General features: G+C 32.0%; 1 protein-coding gene across 2 annotated transcripts in view; it reads right to left on the reverse strand.

Moving 5' to 3' along the window:
- Positions 1–5,166: 5,166 nt before the first annotated feature.
- Positions 5,167–20,611, reverse strand: part of LOC149799536 (uncharacterized) — a 349,619-nt gene continuing 334,174 nt past the window's right edge. For both annotated transcript variants that reach the window (XM_089958886.1, XM_089958885.1), the window contains 2 exons: positions 17,204–17,299; positions 5,167–5,834 (listed from right to left, as the gene is read on the reverse strand). The gene's annotated coding sequence lies outside the window, so the exon portion shown is untranslated. The remainder of the gene's footprint in view (positions 5,835–17,203; positions 17,300–20,611) is intronic.

Genomic DNA, 20,611 nt, shown 5'->3' on the forward strand with positions numbered 1-20,611 from the left:
AAATTAAATCTGACAACATTTTCTTTCTCAAAAATTTAGAATGAACAATATATAATAGCAAACCTGCCTGTAGTTGATTACCACATTCATCTCTCTGCCAATAACTGAGTACCATATTCATCTATCTGCCTATAACTGGGTATCATTTTTATCTCTCTGCCAAGAACTTGGTACCATATTCATCACTGCCTCTGCACTATAACTGATGACCACATTCATAACTGAGTACTGCATTCATTCCTCTGCACGCTAAATGAGTACCATGTTCCCCTCTCCACCTATAACTGAGTATCATATTCCTCTCTCTGCCTATAATTGAGTACAAAATTCATCTATATGCTGAGTACCATACTAATTTCTGTCTATAAATGAGCACCATATTCATCTCTGAGTACCATATTAATCTCTGTCTGTTAATGAGCACCAAATTCATCTCTGAGTACCATATTAATCCGTCAATAATCAGCACCATATTAATCTCCGTCAATAAATCAGCACAATATTCATCTCTGCTCATCACTAAGTATCATATTAATCTCTCTGCATAATAATGAGCATCATATTAACTTCTGCCTATAACTGAATACCATATCACTGCCTATAACTGAATACCATATCAATGTCTCTCCTTATAACTGAGTACTATATTAATCTCTCTGCCTATAACTGAGTACCATAATGTCTGTCATTAACTAAAAACTATACTAATATCTATACCGATCAATGACTACTATATTAATCTGTAAACAAATGGGTACCACACTTTTAAATCTCTGCCTTTAACTGAGAACAATATTCATCTTTTTGCCTATAACTATAAACAGTGTACCATGTTAATCTATAAGCCAATCATTGACTACTATCTGTCTTCCACTGAGTACCATATTGACCTCAGCCTATAAGTGAGCACTATAATCTCTGTCTTCCACTGAGCACCATATTACTCTCTGTCTATAATTCTGTATCATATTGATCTCTATCTATAACAAGTACCATATTAATCTGTCTATAACTGAATACCATATTGATTTCTACCTAAAACTAAGAACCATACTGATCTCTTAGCTTATAAATGAGTACCATATTGATCCCTCTGCCAATAACTGATCAACATATTAATATTAAAGTATCAAATTAATCTCAATCTACAACTGAGTATCATAATGATATCTCTGCTTATAAATAAGTACAAAATCTCTTGGCCTGTTACTGAGCAGTATACTGCATTAATCTCTCTCCTTATAACTGTATATCAATCTCTCTGCTTATAACCAAGTACCATATTCATCTCTCTCCCTATAACTGAATACTATATCAATCTCTCTGCTTATAACCAAGTACCATATTCATCTCTCTCCCTATAACTGAATACTATATCAATCTCTCTGCTTATAACCAAGTACCATATTCATCTCTCTCCCTATAACTGAATATTATATCAATCTCTCTGCTTATAACCAAGTACCATATTCATCTCTCTCAATATAACTAAATATTATATCAATCTCTCTGCTTATAACCAAGTACCATATTCATCTCTCTCCCTATAACTGAATACTATATCAATCTCTCTGCTTATAACCAAGTACCATATTCATCTCTCTCAATATAACTAAATATTATATCAATCTCTCTGCTTATAACCAAGTACCATATTCATCTCTCTCCCTATAACTGAATACTATATCAATCTCTCTGCTTATAACCAAGTACCATATTCATCTCTCTCCCTATAACTGAATACTATATCAATCTCTCTGCTTATAACCAAGTACCATATTCATATCTCTCCCTATAACTGAATACTATATCAATCTCTCTGCTTATAACCAAGTACCATATTCATCTCTCTCCCTATAACTGAATACTATATCAATCTCTCTGCTTATAACCAAGTACCATATTCATCTCTCTCAATATAACTAAATATTATATCAATCTCTCTGCTTATAACCAAGTACCATATTCATCTCTCTCCCTATAACTGAATACTATATCAATCTCTCTGCTTATAACCAAGTACCATATTCATCTCTCTCCCTATAACTGAATACTATATCAATCTCTCTGCTTATAACCAAGTACCATATTCATCTCTCTCCCTATAACTGAATACTATATCAATCTCTCTGCTTATAAACAAGAACCATATTCATCTCTTTGCCTATAATTGAGTGTCATTATAATTTCTCTGCCTATAATATATCTGTTTGTGTGAAATCATGAGAAGAATGAACAGCCCACACTCTGATCCAAATGTGCTTCATGAAACGCTAGATTTTACTCAGAACACAGACTCTGATTTGACAGTACATTTGTGTAATGGCAGATTTTACTCAGAACACAGACTCTGATCTGACAGTGCATCTGCGTAATGGCAGATCTGACTGGATTGTTTAACAGACTGGAATGTATTATACAAGTCTGAATGTAGCAAACCACAATAAACAAGTGCCTGCTATGTACAATCTGTAATTATATTTTCTGTTTTCCCCCTGTATTCACATTATACATGGTGAAGTAGTTGTGGATAAGAAAGCCATAATGATATATAATAATTTTCCTGCCCCAAAAGAGGTTAACCTTGAACTGATTTTATCTTCTTCTCCTGAATATATACTTGTAAAGCTTCCCTCTGATAATTTGTACTTCACTCAGTGTTGAGCTTGTCGTGAACTTTTCTATGTAATGGAAGTTGAAAGACCCGCTTTTCCTCTTGATTCAATAGAGACATTAAGATTATTGGTGATACATCTCAAAATCATTACAAAGCTATAGAGAAATACATCTTCATTTTAGAAAATCACTGTACAGGAAAGGAAGTTTGAAAAATGATGCTAGAATGATGACACATTGGTAGCAAATATATAAAATAGAAATGAAAAATATGTCTACACACAGCCCAAGAATACCCCCATCATGCTTGAATGTTTGGCAGACTGTAGGACGAAAACCTTAACATTAATATTCTATGACTGTAACCTTGGCCACAATCCAAGTAGGAAAAGAAAATCTGTGATGAGGTTTAGAAAATATAAGCATATTAAACCCAAACCTTGATCCAAAATTTTGTATGACAGTAATTTTAGCGCCAGGATCAAAAGCAGCAACTGATTATCTCAGGGAATTAAACATCTAAACTTCGTATTGATTCAATCCATTGAGGAAAATCCATCGCCTTCTTTAGGAATATTAGCAAACGAAAGAAATTTCACCAATACCTTAATGCAAATTTTCCAGGAACTGGACCTTCAAACCAAGTCTGCATGTTGTAGAGTGACTTGTCTTACCATCATAATGATTCCAATCAAGTAGGATGAGAATCTATGAGAGGTTTAGAAAATATATGCAATTAAAAAACCAAAACCTTAATTTAAAAAAACAATGCTGTTGCTGCTTCTATTGGAAAAGTGAGAGCTTTGTCTAAATTCCCACACATGTGGAATTAACAAAAGTCATCAAAGATCCTGATGGAATGGGGTGGTATTTGTGGTAAATAGGGTAGTGGGGTGTTGTTGGTGTTTACATGTACAGTATGTGGATTATGCAATGGCAGATTAGAATCTACAATGCAGTTAGTTATACACAAATATATATGGTAATGTTTCTTCAAAATAGCTCTCATTCCTTATAATGCAATAGCTGGGATCCATAACTGCATTATGTACTGAACTGTGGTATAGCAAAAATTGTTTTTGTAAATAAACTATATTTATTCATTTTATGGCAGTTGTGCCTTTAATTTTGTCACAAAATAATGCATTCAAGATGAAATAAAAATGTGATAAAATATGGTTTAATTTCAGTCACTAGGTCGATAGTGGTACTGTGTTATGTCCTGAAACGCATTATAATGAAGGATGTTACAATGAATGAGAAAATGAGACAGCTGTATTGCAGTATTTGGTGTAAAAACAGCACAATGTACTTGGGCAAAAACTTAATTTGTGCAAACAAATTTCAGGTTCATGCTTGCCCTGAGAAGGTCACATTGATAATGTTGCGTTGTCCCCATCACATTGATGTAAATTCTATAGTAAAAGTCACATGGGTCATATAAGTGCATTTACTAATTTTATTTTTTTAATTTAATCGTAATATTGTTATAACAATGTTTATTCAATCATGCTTTTTGGGTGATCAGCACATTAACTGTCTTTAAAAAAATTCCAGACGAACATTATTGATCACTATGGACTTTACAATGTCAGTTTGGCATCAGTCTGGGTCAGGAAAGTTGATAATGGATGGAACTTTTACTAGTGCAGGGGGAATCAAGGTACGATTGTGTGAACAAAGCATTGCGCATATCTTCATTCATCTCCTGTATTGATATTCAACTATGAATGGGATAGAGGAGTAACATACAATAACATTTATTCTTAACTTGTACATATGAAATTTCTTCAAAATGATAATTCAGCATGATGTAAAATTTAACTAAAATAAATCTGAAATGACAGCCATATTTCTACTGTCTTTGATGTGTATGAAGGAATGTATTTGTATGGGAAAAATAGGTATTGAGTACAAATTGAAATAAAAGACATGACATACGATACAGAAGATATATATGAAGTTACATAATTGCCTCCAATTTATTAGATTTGTATGCATTTTTTTTTCTTTTTCTGCTGGTGTTTTCCCAGGCTTTGTTTATAAATGACATTGTTGCATCTCTGTTTATATTTGAATGAAAACTTCTTTGCAACTGCATGCATGTTCACTCTTACATCACAGCGCGACAAAAACAGGTTTAATTGGGATGATCTTGCTGGCTAAACTGCCTAAAAATATCTAAGTATGTTATCATTGCATTTGCCGTTTAGCATTTTTCAAGGAATTTATACAATAATCTTCAATGGAATTTTGATGAACAAGGCATGAAATAAAGTCAATAACTGCCATTTAAAACTATGTATAAACAAACTTTCCAAAATGACACCGTAGCTGCAAAAATTGACTCCGAGCACATACATGAGCTAAGTGAGTTGTACTATAGAAGAGTTAGCTCCCTCTGTCTCAATTATAAACTCTTTCACTCTGAAGGAACATTGTCTTCTGATATGACTGCACTCAAAGAAAAGACATGACATTTGATTTAAAAAAAAAAGACTTATTTAAGTCACAAAGTAATGTGGTGTCAATATTCCAGGCATGGTGGTAGGTTCTGAGAAAATCTGGATATTCTATGCAAATTTTAGCAGCTATTTCCCCAATCCACTTCAACAAAGCAAATATGTGGATATTTATATGAAAGTTTTGACAAAAATGGGTGTGAGCTTATTATGACCACTATGGTATTTTACAAAGTACAATACTGATGTACAAGAATGAAGGAATTTGTAGAAAAATCTCATTTTTGCTTAACGTGATTTTGTGCAACAATGAAGAAAGTAAAGAAATACAAAATTTATTACAGTTAGAACAGCTGAGTATTTTTAGTTGGTCATGACAAAGATATTTGTACGTGGGGTGCAGGTAAATAGGTACATGTGTTGCATCATTAAATAAAGAGTTTTAAGAATCCAGTGCTTGAGTGCAGATATTTAGAATTCATTTTATATGTGACACTTCATTCTCCCAAAGTATTATGGAACATAACTTCAAGTACTGCTCCTTGTGTGAGAACAATACCTACTTTTCTACCTACAAGAGAAGGCACAAAATACCACTGTAAAGTTTCTCAGTATACAGATGCTAAAATTGTTATTAGTTCTTTGGCTGCACATAAATTTCATTTCATCTTGATTTTCATTAGTCTGCAGAACTGTTTCAGAGATCCAAGTCTAATAGATGCTTTATTTCAAGCATCGTCATGGAATGCTTTGAAACTGAAATGAAAGCACAGAAAAGGGTTCAGGAAATACTGCAGGAGACATAACAAAATACCAAGAGTTTCTCTGTAAAGAAAAACAAGTCTACATAATAAAAACCACAACTTAAAACAATCTGTTGAAAAAGATTTCTTGCCAGGTTAAATTCTTACTTTAAATTTCACTTTATACATTCTGCTGTTTTTGTATAATAAAAATTTTTACACTTGCAACTTCTTCAGATTTTCTGCTCTGCTGCTATATAGCTGGATATGCCTGCTTAGCAATTCATAGTAATGATGTACCAAAATTACTTATAGTACAAGGTATTAAAAGCAATTTGGCTTTGCATCCACATCTTAAGATTACTGTAAATCAATCTCTTAAGATTATAATAATCCACCTCTCACAAATACTGTAGTCCACCTTGTAAAATTACTGTAAATCAATCTTTAAGATTCATATAAATCTATCTCTTAAGATTACTGTAAATCCATCTCTTAAGATTACTGTAAATCCATCTCTTTAAGATTATTGTAAATCCATCTCTTTAAGATTATTGTAAATCCATCTCTTAAAATTACTGTAAATCCATTTCTTAAAATTAGTGTAAATCCATCTCTTGAGATTACTGTAAAAATCCATCTCTTGAGATACTGTAAAAATCCATCCCTTGAGATTACTGTAAAAGTCCATCTCTGAAGATTTCTGCAAATCACCTCTTAAGATTACTGTAAATCAATATCTTAAGATTGTAATAATCAACCTCTCACAAATACTGTAGTCCACCTTGTAAAATTACTGTAAATCAATCTTTAAGATTCATATAAATCTATCTCTTAAGATTACTGTAAATCCATCTCTTAAGATTATTGTAAATCCATCTCTTAAGATTACAAAATGTAAAACAATTACAGTAATTAATATTCACAATTAATATTCAATGATTAAAACTATCTGTTTTGCAGAAAATCACACTAATATTGTTAAGTAGCTGTAAGTAGACCTTAAAGCTGTCAACAATTTATTATATTACATTATGGTGAAGTCTATTATAGGCTCTAACTGCTTGCATCTGAAAGTCTTAATTGTCAGAAATGATATTGATGGCAAAAAAATATTTGGAAGATTTATGGCTTGATAAAAACAGATAAAATCATGACCAGTCTTTGAAACCAAAAACAAGAGAGTTCCATCCCCTTGTGACACTGTTTTGTGGGAAATCAATAATAACAAGACAGTAACATAACAACACAAATTGAATATTCATAATTTAATACCAAGAGGTTGGGGCTGATAGCTACAACACTTGTCAAAATGATTGGGTAGTTACTATCACATAGTGATAAGACAGTTGAAGGCTGGTATTTCTCATGCTATTTAGTGTACTTGATGACATGTAAGATATCTTTAAAACTGGGAATAATCTCTCTCTCTCTCTCTCTCCTGATGAACTGAATAATACAATAACAGGCTACACTATTATCAATGACTCTTTTGATTAGTACAGAAAAGACAGGCAATTAGTAACTTTATATCCCTATGTGAGGCAATTATGTCTTCTAAATTACTTCTTTTACATGGGAAATATAACAAGAAATGTGACACCTGACTAACATACTGTTTCACTGAAAGTAGTTAAAGTTATTGCAAATAATGTTATAGTTCTACTATCACTGATATGTTAAGCAGTAACTTTTGTAACAATTACCATGCTTACTGGAATTTTTCATATATTTATTATTTATCATTTTCATTGTGTACATATCATTATAGGCACTTTTAGTAATAACTGTGAACTTATTCATAAGTATAAAATGTTTTATATCAAAACAAGGGCCAGACACTACTGGCATATGATAATTTCTAGTGATAGCATACTGGTGGACATAATGATGTCAGTTTGGCACCATTTTCATTTAGAACCAACAAGGTACAGTCTCATAAGAAATCTTCATGTGGAAACCCCTTGTTGATATGACTTCCAATTTTGGAGGAGGAACAATAACATGATTTTCATGATGGATGCATTGTTGTGTGATTTGGATTTTTAACGTAGCTTTAAAGCATTTTCATTTATATCACTACAATGTCAGCAATGTGGCAGTTTATAGTGACGTCTAGCACAGGGGTATCATGCTGCAGACAACTAGCATGATGTTCCACCCAGTCACATTATTTTGATACCAGGTTGACCAGTCCTAACACTAACCTCTTAATGCTGAGCGCCAAGCAAGGCAGGTGCTAGTACCATTTTTTTTAGAAGTCTTAGGTACGAGTCAGCTGGGGTTTGAATACACAACTTCCCGCATATGAAGTGGATGCTCTAACCACTAGGCCACCAGAGTGGTCCATGATGGATGCCATGGTGGACATATTTGATATCAAATTTGCACCATGTCTTTCAAGCAACAACTAGACATCATTCCATGTCTTTTGGCAAAAGCAGTGTTGATATGGCCAGACATCTTGAAGTAGTGGTGATAACATCATTTTCAGGTTTCCATGTGATGTTGATCTCAACTGGTATTGTGCTGAAAAAGGCCTGAATAAGTCCTGAAGATACTCTGGTGCAGTTCCATGCAGACATTTATATAAAAGAACTGCGGTGTGAAAATCTATCCTGTCATATATTGTGAACCATTCTGTAAACAGTGCTTTTGAGGGATGATCAACAGATGCATCTAAAATTATGCATGCTGCTCGCTTCTGAAGTTTATAAATCCTGTCTTGCTCAGATTTAGCACAGTTTCCCCATGCATTTGAACAATAATCCATTGTTGGAAGAATATATGACTTGTAGTATAGATTGCAAGTTTCCATAGGTAAATATTTCTTGATTCTGCTGAGTAGGGCAATTTTGGATGACTGTGTTTTACTAAGCTTATCAATATGGTCATTCCATAATAAATTATTATCTATGGACACACCTACAAGCTCTTCATGTTTGACATTTTCTAATGGATGATTATTTATTGCAAGAGATAGTTCTGGGTTCCCTGACTTGTGTAACTTTTGTGATGTCCCCAAAATCATACATTTTGTTTTACCTTATTAATTACCATCCTGATTTGCTGTGTTTTGTTACGCCCAGTTTTGGACTCTAATAAGGTCCGAGTTTAATCTCATTTGGATAACATCAGTATCAGAACTAGATGTATACAAGGTGCATCGTCTGCAAACACATCTGTATTTGTGGATTCATTATTTAATGGTAGATCATCGATATAGATAAGGAAAAGGAGAGGATCTAAAACTGAGCCTTGAGGGACCCTTGAATGATTAGTGCAAGTCTGAGAGATAATATTGCCAATGCTTACTTGTTGAGATCTTTGGTTTAAGTATGATCTAAACCAGTTTAATGATGGATTGTTGAACCTATAAGAGTTCAACTTTTGCAGTAGAATATGTATATGATGATTAATGTGGTGGTCATATTGAATATCAAATAGACACAATTTTTTACTCTGGACCAGCTATACATCATAAGAATTCTGGTGAAAACCCCATGGCATAATTACTTTTCATTCAGGAGGATTAGCAAAAACAAGATTTTCCAGATGGCCACTGTGTTGGCCAGCATGTTTATTAGACATCTGATAATCATCATCTTCATTTAGGACAAACCGGACATCATAAGAGGTCTTTGAGTAAAACCCCATGACAATTTGACTTTTCATTCAGGAAGAGTAGCAATAACAAGATTTCCAAGATGGCTTCTCTGAGCAGCCATATGGGACATCAAATAGGCCCATTTTCAGTTATGTGCAACTAGACAGGATATGATTCAGTCTTTTAGTGAAAACTTCTTTTGGATATGACCATCCATTCAGGAGGAGTAGTGAGAACAACATTTTCAAGCTGTCCAAATTGGCACCATTTTCATTTAGAACCACTTGGCCATGGGATGAGTGCATGAATAAAGTTTCATAGCAAACCGCCAGTTAGTTTATGAGAAGTATGCAAATCGATGTCAGACAGACAACAGATCATTCCATACTCTTTTCTCATCTATGACAGGTAGAGCTGAAACTGTCTATACAATCCACCCCTCCCCCCAAAACCCAATTATGATTTTTATGGATTAATGGTGTTCAAATACTTATAAAATTGCACAAACTGACAAAATTGTTAAATTACATGACATAAATATGGTAAGACACTCTCTTACTCTAATGCCTTTCATTGCAACACTGTCCCTCTTATAAGGTTGAATGATTATGGATCCATTTAATTCATAAAATGTATATGCATCCTATATTTCACTATAAGGTGGTTTCACTAAAAGGCAACACACTATTTGGCCCAAATGAACAGTGTTATACTGAGGTAGCATTGAATCATGTACTTCATTATAAGGCATTCATACTCAAAGGTGGTACACACTATGGCTAAGGAGCCCCAAGTGACCGAGTGGTCTAAAGCACTCTCCATTACAGATCACTGCCATCTCACCTCTGTCTATGTGGGTTCGAGTCTCGGATTCAGTCAATGTAGGTATGTGAGAAAGCTTGCCAGTAGCTTCTCGTGGGTCTGTGGTTCTTTCTGGGGTTTTCCCGGGTTCTTCCTCCACCATTAATACTGGCCGCCATGTATAGCCTATCGTGTGCTGAAAAATGGCATCAAACCCTACAACAACAACAACAACAACACTATGGCTAAATTGGTCAGTGTTATAATTAGAGAGTTCTGTTTCAGGACCACCTTGTCATACAGTCTGACATAGAAATCAAAATTGTAAAAAGAAAAAAGTTCTATTGGAATAAATTCTCACATAAGAAAAAAAAAAATCAAAAATATTACTTTAAGTACTTGCAAAGATTCAGATTTGCCAACACTTAATTTGCAGACCAATCTGGGTCTATGCAGTTTGTAAGGATTAATCAGAAGAACAAACAAAATAAACCCTGATCTGCCAGCATGTTGTTCGAAGCTGGACTTGACTTATAAGTAAGCACATACGGCATGCATCATAATAAGTAACCATATTGATTTGACTTGTAAAGAGTACCTACTGCATCATAATAAGTAACCATATTGATTTGACTTGTAAAGAGTACCTACTACATCATAATAAGTAACCATATTGATTTGACTTGTAAAGAGTACATACTACATCATAATAAGTAACCATCTTGATTTGACTTGTAAAGAGTACCTACTACATCATAATAAGTAACCATATTGATTTGACTTGTAAAGAGTACCTACTACATCATAATATGTAACCATATTGATTTGACTTGTAAAGAGTACCTACTACATCATAATAAGTAACCATATTGATTTGACTTGTAAAGAGTACCTACTACATTATAATAAGTAACCATATTGATTTGACTTGTAAAGAGTACCTACTACATCATAATAAGTAACCATATTGATTTGACTTGTAAAGAGTACCTACTACATCATAATAAGTAACCATATTGATTTGACTTGTAAAGAGTACATACTACATCATAATAAGTAACCATATTGATTTGACTTGTAAAGAGTACCTACTACATCATAATAAGTAACCATATTGATTTGACTTGTAAAGAGTACCTACTACATCATAATAAGTAACCATATTGATTTGACTTGTAAAGAGTACCTACTACATCATAATAAGTAACCATATTGATTTGACTTGTAAAGAGTACATACTACATCATAATAAGTAACCATATTGATTTGACTTGTAAAGAGTACCTACTACATCATAATAAGTAACCATATTGATTTGACTTGTAAAGAGTACCTACTACATCATAATAAGTAACCATATTGATTTGACTTGTAAAGAGTACCTACTACATCATAATAAGTAACCATATTGATTTGACTTGTAAAGAGTACATACTACATCATAATAAGTAACCATATTGATTTGACTTGTAAAGAGGACCTACTACATCATAATAAGTAACCATATTGATTTGACTTGTAAAGAGGACATACTACATCATAATAAGTAACCATATTGATTTGACCTGTAAAGAGGACATACTACATCATAATAAGAAACCATATTGATTTGACTTGTAAAGAGGACATACTACATCATAATAAGTAACCATCTTGATTTGACTTGTAAAGAGTACCTACTACATCATAATAAGTAACCATATTGATTTGACTTGTAAAGAGTACCTACTACATCATAATATGTAACCATATTGATTTGACTTGTAAAGAGTACCTACTACATCATAATAAGTAACCATATTGATTTGACTTGTAAAGAGTACCTACTACATTATAATAAGTAACCATATTGATTTGACTTGTAAAGAGTACCTACTACATCATAATAAGTAACCATATTGATTTGACTTGTAAAGAGTACCTACTACATCATAATAAGTAACCATATTGATTTGACTTGTAAAGAGTACATACTACATCATAATAAGTAACCATATTGATTTGACTTGTAAAGAGTACCTACTACATCATAATAAGTAACCATATTGATTTGACTTGTAAAGAGTACCTACTACATCATAATAAGTAACCATATTGATTTGACTTGTAAAGAGTACCTACTACATCATAATAAGTAACCATATTGATTTGACTTGTAAAGAGTACATACTACATCATAATAAGTAACCATATTGATTTGACTTGTAAAGAGTACCTACTACATCATAATAAGTAACCATATTGATTTGACTTGTAAAGAGTACCTACTACATCATAATAAGTAACCATATTGATTTGACTTGTAAAGAGTACCTACTACATCATAATAAGTAACCATATTGATTTGACTTGTAAAGAGTACATACTACATCATAATAAGTAACCATATTGATTTGACTTGTAAAGAGGACCTACTACATCATAATAAGTAACCATATTGATTTGACTTGTAAAGAGGACATACTACATCATAATAAGTAACCATATTGATTTGACCTGTAAAGAGGACATACTACATCATAATAAGAAACCATATTGATTTGACTTGTAAAGAGGACATACTACATCATAATAAGTAACCATCTTGATTTGACTTGTAAAGAGTACCTACTACATCATAATAAGTAACCATATTGATTTGACTTGTAAAGAGTACCTACTACATCATAATAAGTAACCATATTGATTTGACTTGTAAAGAGGACCTACTACATCATAATAAGTAACCATATTGATTTGACTTGTAAAGAGTACATACTACATAATAATAAGAAACCATATTGATTTGACTTGTAAAGAGTACATACTACATCATAATAAGTAACCATATTGATTTGACTTGTAAAGAGTACCTACTACATCATAATAAGTAACCATATTGATTTGACTTGTAAAGAGTACATACTACATCATAATAAGTAACCATATTGATTTGACTTGTAAAGAGTACATACTACATAATAATAAGTAACCATATTGATTTGACTTGTAAAGAGTACATACTACATCATAATAAGTAACCATCTTGATTTGACTTGTAAAGAGTACATACTACATAATAATAAGTAACCATCTTGATTTGACTTGTAAAGAGTACCTACTGCATCATAATAAGTAACCATACTGATTTGACTTGTAAAGAGGACATACTACATCATAATAAGTAACCATATTGATTTGACTTGTAAAGAGTACATACTACATAATGATAAGAAACCATATTGATTTGACTTGTAAAGAGTACATACTACATCATAATAAGTAACCATATTGATTTGACTTGTAAAGAGTACCTACTGCATCATAATAAGTAACCATATTGATTTGACTTGTAAAGAGGACATACTACATCATAATAAGTAACCATATTGATTTGACTTGTAAAGAGTACATACTACATAATAATAAGAAACCATATTGATTTGACTTGTAAAGAGTACATACTACATCATAATAAGTAACCATATTGATTTGACTTGTAAAGAGTACCTACTACATCATAATAAGTAACCATATTGATTTGACTTGTAAAGAGTACATACTACATCATAATAAGTAACCATATTGATTTGACTTGTAAAGAGTACCTACTACATCATAATAAGTAACCATATTGATTTGACTTGTAAAGAGTACCTACTACATCATAATAAGTAACCATATTGATTTGACTTGTAAAGAGTACCTACTACATCATAATAAGTAACCATATTGATTTGACTTGTAAAGAGTACATACTACATAATAATAAGTAACCATATTGATTTGACTTGTAAAGAGTACATACTACATCATAATAAGTAACCATATTGATTTGACTTGTAAAGAGTACATACTACATCATAATAAGTAACCATATTGATTTGACTTGTAAAGAGTACATACTACATCATAAGTAACCATATTGATTTGACTTGTAAAGAGTACATACCACATAATAATAAGTAACCATCTTGATTTGACTTGTAAAGAGTACCTACTGCATCATAATAAGTAACCATATTGATTTGACTTGTAAAGAGTACATACTACATCATAATAAGTAACCATCTTGATTTGACTTGTAAAGAGTACATACTACATCATAATAAGAAACCATATTGATTTGACTTGTAAAGAGTACATACTACATCATAATAAGTAACCATATTGATTTGACTTGTAAAGAGGACATACTACATCATAATAAGTAACCATATTGATTTGACTTGTAAAGAGTACATACTACATAATAATAAGTAACCATCTTGATTTGACTTGTAAAGAGTACCTACTGCATCATAATAAGTAACCATATTGATTTGACTTGTAAAGAGTACATACTACATCATAATAAGTAACCATATTGATTTGACTTGTAAAGAGTACATACTACATAATAATAAGTAACCATATTGATTTGACTTGTAAAGAGTACATACTACATAATAATAAGTAACCATATTGATTTGACTTGTAAAGAGTACATACTACATAATAATAAGTAACCATCTTGATTTGACTTGTAAAGAGTACCTACTGCATCATAATAAGTAACCATATTGATTTGACTTGTAAAGAGGACATACTACATCATAATAAGTAACCATATTGATTTGACTTGTAAAGAGTACATACTACATCATAATAAGTAACCATCTTGATTTGACTTGTAAAGAGTACCTACTACATCATAATAAGTAACCATCTTGATTTGACTTGTAAAGAGTACATACTACATAATAATAAGTAACCATATTGATCTGACTTGTAAAGAGTACCTACTGCATCATAATAAGTAACCATATTGATTTGACTTGTAAAGAGGACATACTACATCATAATAAGTAACCATATTGATTTGACTTGTAAAGAGTACATACTACATCATAATAAGTAACCATCTTGATTTGACTTGTAAAGAGTACATACTACATAATAATAAGTAACCATCTTGATTTGACTTGTAAAGAGTACATACTACATAATGATAAGAAACCATATTGACTTGACTTGTAAAGAGTACATACTACATCATAATAAGTAACCATATTGATTCGACTTGTAAAGAGTACCTACTGCATCATAATAAGTAACCATATTGATTTGACTTGTAAAGAGGACATACTACATCATAATAAGTAACCATATTGATTTGACTTGTAAAGAGTACATACTACATAATAATAAGAAACCATATTGATTTGACTTGTAAAGAGTACATACTACATCATAATAAGTAACCATATTGATTTGACTTGTAAAGAGTACCTACTACATCATAATAAGTAACCATATTGATTTGACTTGTAAAGAGTACATACTACATCATAATAAGTAACCATATTGATTTGACTTGTAAAGAGTACCTACTACATCATAATAAGTAACCATATTGATCTGACTTGTAAAGAGTACATACTACATCATAATAAGTAACCATATTGATTTGACTTGTAAAGAGTACATACTACATTCATCTCTTGTTAGCAAGTGTAATAGAAATCAAAGCCATGCTTTCATTGCAAAAAATTTAAAATTGTGTGTGTGTGTGTCTGTGTGTGTGTGCAATATTCAAGTCAGTTTCAGAAAAAATAAAGTGATTTTATACAACTTTCATCTGGTTAATTGATTAACTGCTAATGAGGTCTGCATCTTTAAAAATAAAATCTTTTACTTCAATGAATCTAAGTGTGTATTTTTTTATATTAGCAGTGTTTCAAAGTCAGCTGACAGCCTTGCATGTGTACTAGGCTGGCTTTTGTTACATGCTTAACAGGCTGGCTTTTGTGTCATAGTTAATAATGCGGATAGTAAGTTTCATCTTCATCATCCAAACTTGATAATGATGTTGTTATGAATGAGTCATTCATAATAACCTGTTTTCCTTTCACATGTTTTTCTCATTAAGGCATACTTACCTCAACTTGCATACAGATGCTTGCAGATTTAAGAACACAAACTTGTCTGTTGAAAGAGAATGACTTTTAAGAGGTCAGAACCATTACATGCAGGTGAATGCCAAGAAACCAATCTAAGCCACAGTTCCATATAAGGTCACCTGAACAATTTTCACAAATCTGTGCACAAATATAATCTTAACTCAAAAGTGAAGAAGTCACTCAGTCTTGTAAAATCTGGTATTTATGTAGAGAAAGAAACAATTTTAATAAATTGAAAACAAGTAAGCAAAATCAAATGTTCAAAATTTTTATACTAAACCAAATCTGTGCTCAGACAATTCTGTTACAAGGAATTCTCATAATGGTCATTTAAAAATTCCTATTCAATGATCAATTCAATCTTAACATAAATGCCACATGTATTCAAGGTTTCTTGAATTTTTGGTCACTAGATGGTCATTTGCTAACTTGCCAGTCTATATGTCGGTCTGTTTGTTTTGTATGTGTATCTGTATGTGTGTGTGCACGTGCATGTATGTGAATGAATGCATGTGTGTATGTATGTATGTATGTATGTATGTACGTATGTATGTATGCATGCATGTATATATGCAAGTCTGTGATCCATGCATTTATCTTTAAAATTTTGAGGTTCTACCAAACAAGCCAGTTCAGCTCAGCTTTGTCCAATGCTTACCATAGGTTAAAAAGGTTTACAATCAAGAAAATAAATGTACAGAGGTTGAGCAATTATGAAGGAAAACTTAAAATACTGAGATGTGACCTTGACCTTCAAGATAGAATCCCAATCCCGTATCTTCAATCTGTGTAAATTAGATGAGTTTTTAAATAGTTGTGAATCAGTTACTTTTTTCAGAAATAAAGGACAGGGTAAGTTTTCTTTCATCTTTCTATTTATTGAACATTACTTTGGAACAGATATGCAGCTCAGAGTTGTACAAGAAAAAATACACACTGATACATTTTTCAAAGACGTTAAATACTGTATAATTTCCTTTTTGACCTCTTGTTTCGAGTCTTATTTTCTTTTATGTTAAATAAATAAATGTAGAAAATCTTTTTAAGACTTACCATTATGCTGGTGATGTTAAGCAAGGCATTATCAGTTAAACTTTGATTTCATCATTTCTTAGAAGCTGATAAAATCTTCCAATAGTGACTTCGTACCTGAAAGACAGAATTTTGTTAAGTTTTAGTTACAGTGAAATGGTTACATCACTGGACATAAGATCTTTGAGTTTAAAAAGTTTTCTTTCTTTTTTTTTTCATCAAAGCATGACTATTTGATCACAGATCCCGTTAGTATCAAGTCACCAATTTAGACAATCTAGAAATTATCCTTCGAGTGAAGAGCAAACTCTGGGTCAGTGTTGGCATAATTAATATGTAAGCACCAGGTTAATGGCCATTAAGCAAATATTTTCCTCGCAGTCAACAGGAATTGCAATACTGTCACCAACTTGGCAAAAAGTGTGGAAGTCTAACCACAGATGTGCCATTGATCATTACTATTAATCAATTTGTCGCAAGAAACAGTCCACAGAATGCTAACCAGTTGAATGAATAAATCTTAGGAAGCCTTAAACACACCATTAGCTAGGAAAACAGCAGAGTCAAGGATGACGTATGAAACGATTACAATTTCTGCACTATCATGGCATTTTTCTTCCAAAACTAACAAATATGTCTGTCTATTGTAGTAAATTATTGACATATTTTTAATGGTTTTCTTTTCAATTACTGTCACTGTCTGTTTATCATTAATTTGGTCATGCAATGTCACAAGTCTATATAATAATTGAATACAGGCTTTTTAAATATAACAAAAATTTAAAAGGGAAAAATGGCATGTTCAAGCTTCTAAACTGATAATGGTTGTACTTCCAATTCAGTAAATCAGAATAATTCTAAAAAGATTCAATTTAATACTTAAAATATATTTTATGGAATCAGATTGGCTAAGATTGCTTGAGACCATTATACATCTTATGGACTAAATGAAATGGAACCAGTCCAATGGCTAAAAGTTAATCCATTTCATTTATTTTTCCCTGAAAAATGTATAACTATGGTAATTGTTTTTCTTTTTGATGTTCTTTGGTCCCATGTATCATATTGGAACAGCTTTATATCTGTGCATATCAAGCAATTGTTGAGGTTGAAATATGTATGGCCACTCAAGGAACAGCTATATTATACAACATTGTATAGTCTAAGTGGTCAGTGTGCCTGACATTCATGTATGAGATCCAGGGTTTGATCCCCAATAGATGATCTGCTTTCTCCTTGCTATTACATGGCAATGTGGTGATAATGATGGGAAATTGGTGCAGTCAACATGTACAGTACAAATTATGATATAATTTTTCAAATATAACTACATCATATATCCATTATAACATACCGATATATGCTAACATTACATGACCAGTTAAAATTATTTCTCTAGTATAATGAGATATGATTACATCACATGACTAGTCTTAAATATTTCTTTAAAATACTCAGAAATGACTACATCACATATCTAGTCTAACATTTCTCTAAAATACTGATATAATTACATCACATGACCAGTCCAAAATATATCTCTAAATTCTCATATAATCACAACACATACCCAGTCTAAAATATTTCTCAGCAATACTTAGACTGCACTCAACAGATATTTACATGGATCAAACAGTGACATGTGATTGGGGGATACTTTCCTCACATTTATCACCAATGGCAGTGCATATCACAAGAGGAACAAAGTGACATAATTTTAAAAACAAAAAGAACCAAAAATTCTTTATTTACAAAAGAAAACACTTGGGTATTAATATGAAAGTGTTCTGCAAGTGTTATGTATATTTGATTTAATTTAATTGCTTGTCTGTTAGTTGAACATTTTTTTTAATTCTATTGTAATTTAACTTTATTTACTAGATTTGACATTGTCTAGAAATTCAATTCAGTTCTGTTTGACCTGACTGTTTTTTGTGTGTGTGTGATTAGGATTTTTAATGCAGCTTTAAAAAAATTTCAGTCATATCACTACGATGTCTGCAGTGTAGCAGTTTATATTGATGTCTAGCACTGGGGCATCATGCCGCATGATGTCCCACCCAGTCACATTATCCTGACACCAGACCGACCAGTCCTAACACTGAGTGAGGCAGCTGTTAGTACCATTTGTGTAAGTCTTTGGTATGACTGGGCTGGGGTTCGAACCCATGACCTCCTGTTTCCGAGGCGGATGCTCTATCCACTAGGCCACCGGAGTGGTGACTGTTTTTTGTAAACAACTAATAATAGAAACTTTGTATTTAAGGCTGACCTAGTTCCTGACCTTGATTCAGAACCAGTAAGAGTTGAAGTAAACAAATTTTTTTAAATATATCCTTTCTCAGAGTAAAAGCCATAAGTGAAATCAAGGCCATACTAGGAGTATGTGACAAATAGCACATATCAATTAGATTTTTCCAGAGGACTTACCCATATCTGGGCATCTGTTTTGCACTAATTATTTTGTTTTCTTCAAATTATTTTGATTCCAAGAGATTATGTTTCCCAAGAATTACTTTAAATTAATTCTTGGATAAGCATAGTTATCGAAATTTACACAGAATTCAAACAATGGAATATTATTTTCTGTGATTCAACAAAGAACTGTTGACACATCAGTATGATGCTAACCACAGCATATGTTATCCCCTTCCATTTTGGATTTTAATGGGATTAAAACTCAGTTTCATTAGGACTTTTTATTACTATTTATTAATTCTTGGATTATTTTAGGTTTTGATTCGTTAAAACTCTAAGTTCTTTTTCTCATTTTTACCTTGTTTTTCTAGAGAAATACATTATTTGTTAAATTTTACAAAGCTTGTTGTCTTCACTCTTTTCTTGTTTTGTTTTATAAGAGCCTAAACACAAGCATGAATATAATGCAACCTTAGTAGTATTCATAGATCACTTTCAACCAGCATGAATCAATACATAATCCAGAGATGATCATCTTGATGACAAAATATTCAGGAAAATTTTTAATCTTTATTAGTCAACAAATTATTTGGAGAGAAAGAAAAGTACTTACTATTTTAGTATCAGACTATTTGGGTCAACGAAGGCATCTGTGATTAGTAATTATGTAATGCTTAGTACAGACACCATATTCCTGGTAGATAAAACACTACATATATTTATGGCTGACATTGTCAATTTTACCAATTTTACATATCTAAACAAGCATGTCAACATATATGCCTGACAATTGATAAGAAAGTGTATATTAATAATCTAAATTAAAATCAAAATCTAAATACCTTAAGAGTTCTCCTTCAAACAGTACGCAAAAAAAGTAATATTCTGTAATAACTTTAGACTGTTGTCATTAGCCCTTCTAGTTAAAATCTTAAGATTCTCAAATTACACATATTCACCATCTCTGTCACATAAAACCTGCCGTGGAAGATGTAATCATGCCCATTTAGC

The sequence above is a fragment of the Sinohyriopsis cumingii genome, chromosome 5 (assembly GCF_028554795.1).
Source record: "Sinohyriopsis cumingii isolate HCF-2022 chromosome 5, ASM2855479v2, whole genome shotgun sequence".
Classification (NCBI taxonomy): Eukaryota; Metazoa; Mollusca; class Bivalvia; order Unionida; family Unionidae; genus Sinohyriopsis; species Sinohyriopsis cumingii.